The sequence below is a fragment of the Oryctolagus cuniculus genome, chromosome 9 (assembly GCF_051225735.1).
Source record: "Oryctolagus cuniculus isolate XC-2025 breed Fujian yellow rabbit chromosome 9, ASM5122573v1, whole genome shotgun sequence".
NCBI lineage: Eukaryota > Metazoa > Chordata > Mammalia > Lagomorpha > Leporidae > Oryctolagus > Oryctolagus cuniculus.
In genome coordinates, this window is record NC_142875.1 from 19400441 (window position 1) to 19409296 (window position 8856).

Here is an 8856-nt window from a genome sequence, read left to right on the forward strand (position 1 = left end):
ACAACACATTAAGGACAGAGATCCTACATAAGGAGTAAGTGCACAGTGACTCCTGTTGTTGATTTAACAATTGACACTCTTATTTATGAAATCAGTAATCACCCGAAGCTCTTGTCATGAGTTGCCAAGGCTATGGAGGCCTTTTTTTATTTTGTTTTAATTTTTTTTTCTTCATACATGTGTTTAATAAGGTCTTATTTAGCAGAATATTTATATAATTTTTTTAAACTTTTATTTAGCAAATATAAATTTCCAAAGTACAGCTTATGGGACCATCATGGAAGTGAAAAGACCTTTCTTTTTATCAACTTCATTTGTCTTCCAAGTATGGAGAATTCTAGAGGCAAGAAGAGAATTGCCACAGGATGGTCGAGGGAAGAACAGTGGGCATTAACTCAACCAAGCACATCTTTACCAAGAACATCAGAAAAGGAGGGGAACAAATGAAAAAGATCTATGAAAGATGATAAAGTTGCCTGTACTAAGGAAAGGGGACAGTGTGATGGCAACCCAAAACCTCGGAAGAAGGTACCAATTCCTCCGTTACCTGTAGATCTGCCACCCATCGACCTGGTTCACAGAGACATTTTGCGGGCCTGGGGTCAAAAGCTGAGGTTAAGCACTAAAGGCCCGAAAATAGATCTGTATAAGCGACTATGTGAATATGCTTACCCACACCAGAAGCCTTGTTTACAGACTATTCCCAACACAGCAAAGGAGGTCAAGATCAAAACATCCTTACAAATAAAATCAAAGATGGGCAAAGAGGAAACATCCAAGGAAAGTGCTAAGAAAACTGTGTGCTCTGCGGGGACCGACCCCCCTGAAGTGGCTCCTCCACTCCAGGAGGGCGTACCTGTGCTCCTGGAGGACATGAATACAGTCAGTTGAGGTGACAACTTCTGTCCCAGAGGCTGTACTGGCCTCTTGGGCCAGAATTGTTGCTGGTGCTGGGAAGAGGAAGGCAGTGGAAACACTCCCAGAGGCCTCCGGTGACAGATGGTGTGTGGTTCATGGGAAAAGTCTCCCTGCAAACACACATGGTTGGGTTCAGCTGCAGTTTCATGCAGGACAAGCCTGGGTTCCTGAGAAGAAAAAAGGAAGAGTGAGTGCACTCTTGCTTCCTGCAAGTAATTTCCCACCCCCATACCTGGAGGACAATATGCTGTGCCCCGAGTGTGTCCACAGGAATAAAATCTTATCAAAAAGCCTTCAATGGGACTAGAATATCAGGATTTAAAGGAAATTTACAGCTTCTGCTTCCTTCTTTGACATCATCTAAGTTCTTGAGGAGTAGGGAGCCTGCGGAACCATAGCCATGACTGATGATGTAAATTCAAGGCCCATCCCCTCACAGACCTACCTCATCAAGAACTACTGGTCACGTCACTACAAGCAACTTTGCAAAGGTACCTCTTGGGCCACCAACACCCTCAACAGGGGCATCTCTGAGTCCATTGTGATGGTTGTGAGCATCAAGCACCCGGAGATCATCCTGCACTTCCTGCTATCATGGGAAGACAAGACTGTGTCCATTTGTGTTTGCGTACTCCACACAGGCCTGTGGGGTCTCCCATCTTGTGGTTCTTTTCTCTGTCACCAGCAACGGAGGTTCATAGCTGAAGCAGTGGTTTCCTGTCCATTCAGCTAATAGTCCATGAGAGCATATAGGCTCTCGAGCTCAACCTGTTGCCTCTTCCCGCAATTCTGCCTACTGAGATCATGCGTCATATTGTCTGGGTTAGCATGCAGCATTACTCAACTGCTTTCCGTTAGAGAACTAAATCCAGCTTGTAGATTCTGTTTTGTTTCACAGGAGTGTTTATCCCCTTCAGCCCTTTCACCCTCTCTTTGTGTGAGCAATAGTGCCCAAAACAGACAGGGGCCAAGTGGTGACATCACTCAAAGGCAGGAAGAGCCGAAAGAATCGAGTCAGGATCAGGACAGAGATCTCTTTCTAGCTTTCACCTGCCAACTTCCTACTATGTGTCAGGTATGATGACAGTAAACAATGGCCACTGTGCGTCCTGGCATTCAGAATTATTTCACATGTTAACATGACTAACGAGTTTCTTTGCTCTCTGAGGGATTATGCATCATTTGGGGAGAAAGCTTGTGTTCTGCTGTGTTGTCTGGTTATACCCAAGGTCATTTACTAATGTTCCCTGCTGCTTGATTCTGCTAATATGACGTGTTCTTTCTCCAGACCCCACTCCTTCTCTCACTCCTGTGCTCCCAGAATATTTTCAGAAGGAAGAGAGACAAATAATTAAATCTATTTTTAAAAAAAGGATTTATTTATTGTTTGGGGCCAGCACTGTGGCATAGCTGGTGAAGCTACTGCTTACAGCACCAGCGTCGCATATGGGCATTGGTTCGAGTCCTGGCTGCTCCACTTCTGATCCAGCTCCCTGACAATGAACCTGGGAAAGCAGTGGATGATGGCTCAAGTACTTGGGCTCCTGCACCCATGTAGGAGACCCAGAAGAAACTCCTGGTTCCTGGCTTCAGGATGCCCCAGCTCTGGCTGTTTTGGCCATCTGGAGAGTGAGCCAGAGGATGGAAGGTCTCTCCCTGCAGTCCCCCTCTCCCTGTAACTCTGCCTTCAAATAAATAAATAAATAAAACCAGAAGTTAGGAGCCTCTGTGGGTCTCGTGGTTACAACAGCTCAAGCGGTTGGGCTACCTTCTGCTGCTTTTCCAGGCCATTGGCGAGGAGGTGGGTCGGGAGTGAAGCATCTGAAACTCTAGCCAGTGCCTATATGGGATACTGGCGTCACATGCGGCGGCTTCACCTGGTATGCTACAATGGCCACCCCCAAATAATTGGATTCGATTACTTTTGCCCCAGATGAATTCCATGGCAGAGGAAGGATAGGGTACGATGATTGAGCTGCTGTGGGGGAGCCCAGAGAAGATCTGCATTCATTCCCCATCTGAATGCTAAAGTCACAACCATGCAGATAGGTCTGGGCCCACAGCTATGTGTGGTGTGAACAACATGTGAAATACAATAGGAACAATAGAAATCTGGAGCCAGAACTTCAAATTTTCCTTGGTTCCAGAAAGCAATGGGAGACTCCATGAGCAGATTCTAAAGTAACTGAGCTGAAGACAGGTTTAGCAAGATATCATTGGTAGAGGCAAATGGGTCTGTAAAAAAGAAAAACAGTGAACTCCTTGACAGGAATCAAAGGTAGATGTGACACATCTCCTGAGGAGGGATAAAGGGACATTTTTAAATTCCAATTTATTACAGTGGAGTTAATTTACCAAAAAATGTTCCATATAAATTTCTGTATGTTGACAAGTTAGAGCTTACAGATAAAAGTTGAAATTTGGCATCTTAATTATGTATACCTAGTACCAGAAGGAACGGTAAACATTGAAATGTGTTTGGCATGATGCAACGGGAAGTCAAACATCACTGGTCATGTGAGTCTAATCACAGGGAAGCAATAGGTCCTGATGACACTAATTGTCTCTCTACAGTCATTAAGTAACCTTAATACTCAGATGTACTCTTTTCCCCATTTCTAATAAGCATATCTTTACAAAATAAATTATGCTTCACCATTAAAAAATATTTAAAGAGATCACTATTCAGTTAAATTTAAAAACCTAAGAAAAATTATGTGTTAATTAAGTAGAACAAAAATATTAAAAGTGATAAAGTATTAAGTTTTACATCAACAGTCAGGACAAGGACCGATCAAGTCACTCTTTCTCATAGTGTCCATTTCATTTCAATAGGTTTCCTTTTTGGTGCTTGATTAGTTGTCATGGATCAGGGAGAATATATATTTGTCCCTTTGGGACTGGCTTAATCAGCTCAGCATGATGTGTTCCAGATTCCTCCATCTCGTTGCAAATGCCCAGGTTTCATTGTTTTTGACTGCTGTATAGTATTCTATAGAGTACATGTCCCATAATTTCTTTATCCAGTCTACTGTTGATGGGCATTTAGGTTGATTCCAGGTCTTAGCTATTGTGAACTGAGCTGCAATAAACATTAAGGTGCAGACAGCTTGTTTGCTTGCCAATTTAAATTCCTTTGGGTACATTCCAAGGAGTGGGATGGCTGGGTCTAACTGTAGGGTTATCTTCAGGTTTCTGAGGAATCTCCAGACTGACTTCCATAGTGGCTTAACCAGTTTGCATTCCCACCAACAGTGGGTTAGTGTCCCTTTTTCCCCACATCTTCTCCAGCATCTATTGTTGGTAGATTTCTGTATGTGAGCCATTCTAAATGGGGTGAGGTGACACATCATTGTGGATTTGATTTGCATTTCCCTGATGGCTAGTGATCCTGAACATTTTTTCTTCTGTCTGTTGGCCATTTGGATTTCCTCTTTTGAAAAATGTCTGTTGAGGTCCTTGGCCCATCTCTTAAGTGGGTTGTTTGTTTTGATGTTGTGGAGTTTCTTGATCTCTTTGTAGATTCTGGTTATTAACCCTTTATCTGTTGCATAGTTTGCAATTATTTTTTCCCATTCTGTCGATTGCCTCTTCACTTTCCTGACTATTCCTATTGTGGTACAGAAACTTCTCAATTTGATGTAATCCCAAATGTTAATTTTGGCTTTGACTGCCTGTGCTTCCGGGGTCTTTTCCAAGAAGTGTTTGCTGGTACATATATCAGGCAGGGTTTCTGCAATGTACTCTAATAATTTGATGATGTCGGTCATAAATTTAGGTCTTTAATCCATGTTGAGTGGATTTTTGTGTAAGGTGTAAGGTAGGGGTCTTGCTTCATGCTTCTGTTCGTCGAAATCCAATTTTCCCAGCACCCTTTATTGAATAGACTGTCCTTGCTCCAGGAATTAGTTTTAGATCCTAGATCAAATATAAGTTGGCTGTAGATGTTTGGATGGATTTCTGGTGTTTCCATTCTGTTCCATTGGTCTATCCATCTGTTTCTGTACCAGTACCATGCTGTTTTGATTACAACTGCCCTGTAGTATGTCCTGAAATCTGGTATTGTGATGCCTCCAGCTTTGTTTTTGTTGTACAAGATTGCTTTAGCTATTCGAGGTCTCCTGTGCCTCCATATGAATTTAAGCATCATTTTTTTTCCAGATCTGAAAAGAATGTCTTTGGTATTTTGATTGGTATCACATTGAATGTATAAATTGCTTTTGGGAGAATGAACATTTTGATGATATTGATTCTTCCAATCCAAGAGCATGGAAGATTTCTCCATTTTTTGGTATCCTCTCTTTTTTCTTTACTTAAGATTTTGTAGTTCTCATATAGAGATCTTTGTCATCCTTGGTTAAGTTTATTCCAAGGTATTTGATTGTTTTTGTAGCTATTGTGAATGGGATTGATCTTCGCAGTTCTTTCTCAGCCATGGCATTGCCTGTGTGTACAAAGGCTGTTGTTATTTGTGCATTGATTTTATGTCCTTCCTCTTTGCCAAACTCTTCTATGAGTCCCAATAGTCCCTTAGTAGAGTTCTTTGGATCCCCTAAATAAAGAATCATATCATCTGCAAAGAGGGATAATTTAATTTCTTCCTTCCCAATTTGTATCCCTTTAATTTCTTTTCGTGCCTAATGGTTCTGGCCAAACCTTCCAGTACTATATTAAATAACAGTGGTGAGAGTGGGCATCCCTGTCTGGTGCCAGATCTCAGTGGAAATGCTTCCAACCTTTCCCCATTCAATAGAATGTTGGCCATTGGTGTTTCATCAATTGCTTTGATTGTATTGAGGAATGTTCCTTCTATACCCAATTTCATAAAGTTTTCATCATGAAAGGGTGTTGATTTTATCAAATGCTTTCTGTGCATCTATTGAGATAATCATATGGTTTTTCTTCTGGAGTCCGTTAATGTGGTGTGTCACATTGATTGTTTTGCGCACATTGAACCATCCCTGCATACCAGGGATAAATCCCACTTGGTCTGGGTGGATGATCTTTCTGATGTGTTGTTGCATTCTATTGGCGAGAATTTTATTGAGGATTTTTGCATCTATGTTCATCAGGGATATTGGTCTGTAATTCTCTTTCAATGCTGCATCTTTTTCCGGCTTAGGAATTAAGGTGATGCTGGCTTCATAGAAAGAATTTGGGAGGATTCCCTCTTCTTCGATTGTTCTGAATAGTTTGAGAAGAATTGGAGTTAGTTCTTCTTTAAATGTCTGGTAGAATTCAGCAGTGAATCCATCTGCTCCTGGGCTTTTCTTTGTTGGGAGGGCCTTTATTACTGTTTCAATTTCTGTCTTTGTTATGGGTCTGTTTAGGTTTTCTATATCTTCCTGGTTCAATTAAGGTAGGTTCTATGTGTCCAGAAATCTATCCATTTCTGATAGGTTTCCCTGTTTGCTGGCATACAACTCTTTGTAGTAATTTCTGATGATTCTTTTTATTTCTGTGGTGTCTGTTGTTACATTCCCTTTTTCTTCTCTGAATTTATTTATTTGGGTCATTTCTCTCCTTTTTTAGTTAGTTGGGCCAGTGGGGTGTCAATTTTGTTTATTTGTTCAAAAAACCAGCTCTTCGTTTGGCTCATCTTTTGTAAGGTTTTTTTTTATTCAATCCTGTTGATTTATTCTCTGATTTTAATTATTTCTCTTCTCCCACTAGATTTGGGTCTGGTTTTCTGTAGTTTTTCTAAATCCTTGTGATGCATTGAAAGCTCATTTATTTGGTGCCTTTCCAATTTCTCGATGTAGGCATCTAGTGCTATAAAGTTTCCTCTCAACACTGCCTTTTTTTTCTTTTGACAGGCAGAGTGGACAGTCAGAGAGAGAGACATAGAGAAAGGACTTCCTTTGCCATTGGTTCACCCTCCAGTGGCTGTCGCACCACGCTGATCCGAAGCCAGCAGCCAGGTGCTTCTTCTGGCCTCCCATAGGGTGCAGGGCCCAAGCACTTGGGCCATCCTCCACTGCACACCTGGGCCGCAGCAGAGAGCTGGCCTGGAAGAGGGACAACTGGGACAGAATCCGGCACCCCAACCAGGACTAGAACCCGGTGTGCCAGCGCCACTAGGTGGAGGATTAGCCTATTGAGCTGCGGCGCTGGACCTCAGCACTGCTTTTACCATATCCCATAAGTTGTGATATGTTGTGTTGTTATCCTCATTTACTTCCAGAAAGTTTTTGATTTCCCTTTTGATTTTTTCTATGACCCAGTGTTTATTCAGGAGCAAGGTGCTCAGTCTCCACGTGTTTGCATATGCGCTGGGGATTCCTGACTTTCTAATTTCCAGCTTCACTCCAATATGTTCTTTTGAATTTGCTGAGACTTGCTTTATGGCATAATATGTGGTCAATTCTAGAGCAGGTTCCATGTACTGCTGAGAAGAATGTAAATTATTTAACTGTAGGATAAAAAGTTATGTAGATAGCTGTTAGATCCATTTGGGGTATAGTGTCGATTAAATCTGCTGTTTCCTTGTTGATCTTCTGTCCAGTTGATCTGTCTATATCTGAAAGTGGAGTATTGAAGTCCCCTAATACTATTGTGTTGGAGTCTAAGTCTCCCTTTAAGTCCCTTAACATTTCTTTTAAATAAACCGGTGCCCTGTAATTAGGTGCATATACATTTGTAATAGTTTAATCTTCCTGTTGAATTGATCCCTTAATCATTATATAGTGCCTCTCTTTGTCTCTCTTAACCGTTTTTGTGTTAAAGTTTATTTTTTCTGATACTAAGATGGCTATGCCAGCTCTTTTTTGGTTTCTGTTTTTCATCTTTTTCCAACCTTTCACTTTGAGTCTGCACACATCTTTATTGGTAAGGTATGTTTCTTGTAAGCAGCAATTAGATGCTTTTGGTTTTTAATCCATTCATCCAGTCTGTGTCTTTTAACCTGAGAGTTGAGGCCATTAACATTCAATGTTACTATTGATAAGTAGTGACTTTGCACTACCATTTTCCCAAAGATATTTCCTTTTTAATTTTTTTGACAGGCAGAGTTAGACAGTGAGAGAGGGAGACAGAGAGAAAGATCTTCCTTTTTCCGTTGGTTTACCCTCCAAGTGGTCTCTACAGCTGGCATGCTGTGCTGATCTGAAGCTAGGAGCCAGATGCTTCCTCCTGGTCTCCCATGTGGGTGCAGGGCCCAAGCACTTGGGCCATGCTCCACCACCTTTCTGGGCCACAGCAGAGAGCTGGATTGAAAGAGGGGAACTGGAACAGAATCCAGCACTTCAACCGGGCGTAGCACCCAGGGTGCTGGAACTGCAGGTGGAAGATTAGCCAAGTGAGCTGTGGCACTGGCCTTTCCAAAGATATATCTAATATATGCTTTGAACTTCCTGTGCTCTTTTACTGGGAGGTTTTCTTCCTTTACCTTCTTTCGTGTTGATGACCACGATTCTGTGTTTCTATGTGTAACACATCTTGAAGCATCTTTTGCAGGGCTGAACAAGTGGTGACAAATTCTTTCAATTTCTGTTTGCTATGAAAGGTTTTTATTTCACCTTCATTCACAAATGAGAGCTTTGCAGGATATAATATTCTGGGCTGGCAGTTTTCCTCTCTTAGTACCTGGGCTATATCTCGCCATTCCCTCCTAGCTTGTAGGGTTTCTGATGAGAAGTCTGCTGTGAGTCTAATTGTAGATCCTCTGAGAGTAATCTGACATTTCTCTCTTGTACATTTTAGGATCTTTTCTTTATGTTTCACTGTGGTGAGTTTGATTACAATGTGTCGTGGTGAGGCTCTCTTTTGGTCGTGTTTATTGGGGGTTCTATTTGCTTCCTGTACTTGGATGTCTCTTTCCTTCTCCAAATCCAGGAAGTTTTCTGCTAGTATCTCACTAAAAAGGCCTTCTCATCCTTTCTCTATCTCCATGCCTTCAGGAACTCCTAGAACCCGAATGTTGGTGTTTTTAATAGTATC

The 8856-nt window shown here is 41.7% G+C and overlaps 1 pseudogene; it reads left to right on the plus strand.

The window, feature by feature from the left end:
- The first annotated feature begins 327 nt into the window (after nucleotides 1–327).
- On the plus strand, nucleotides 328–1521 carry LOC100353170 (developmental pluripotency-associated protein 4 pseudogene; annotated as a pseudogene).
- The last annotated feature ends 7335 nt before the right edge of the window (nucleotides 1522–8856 follow it).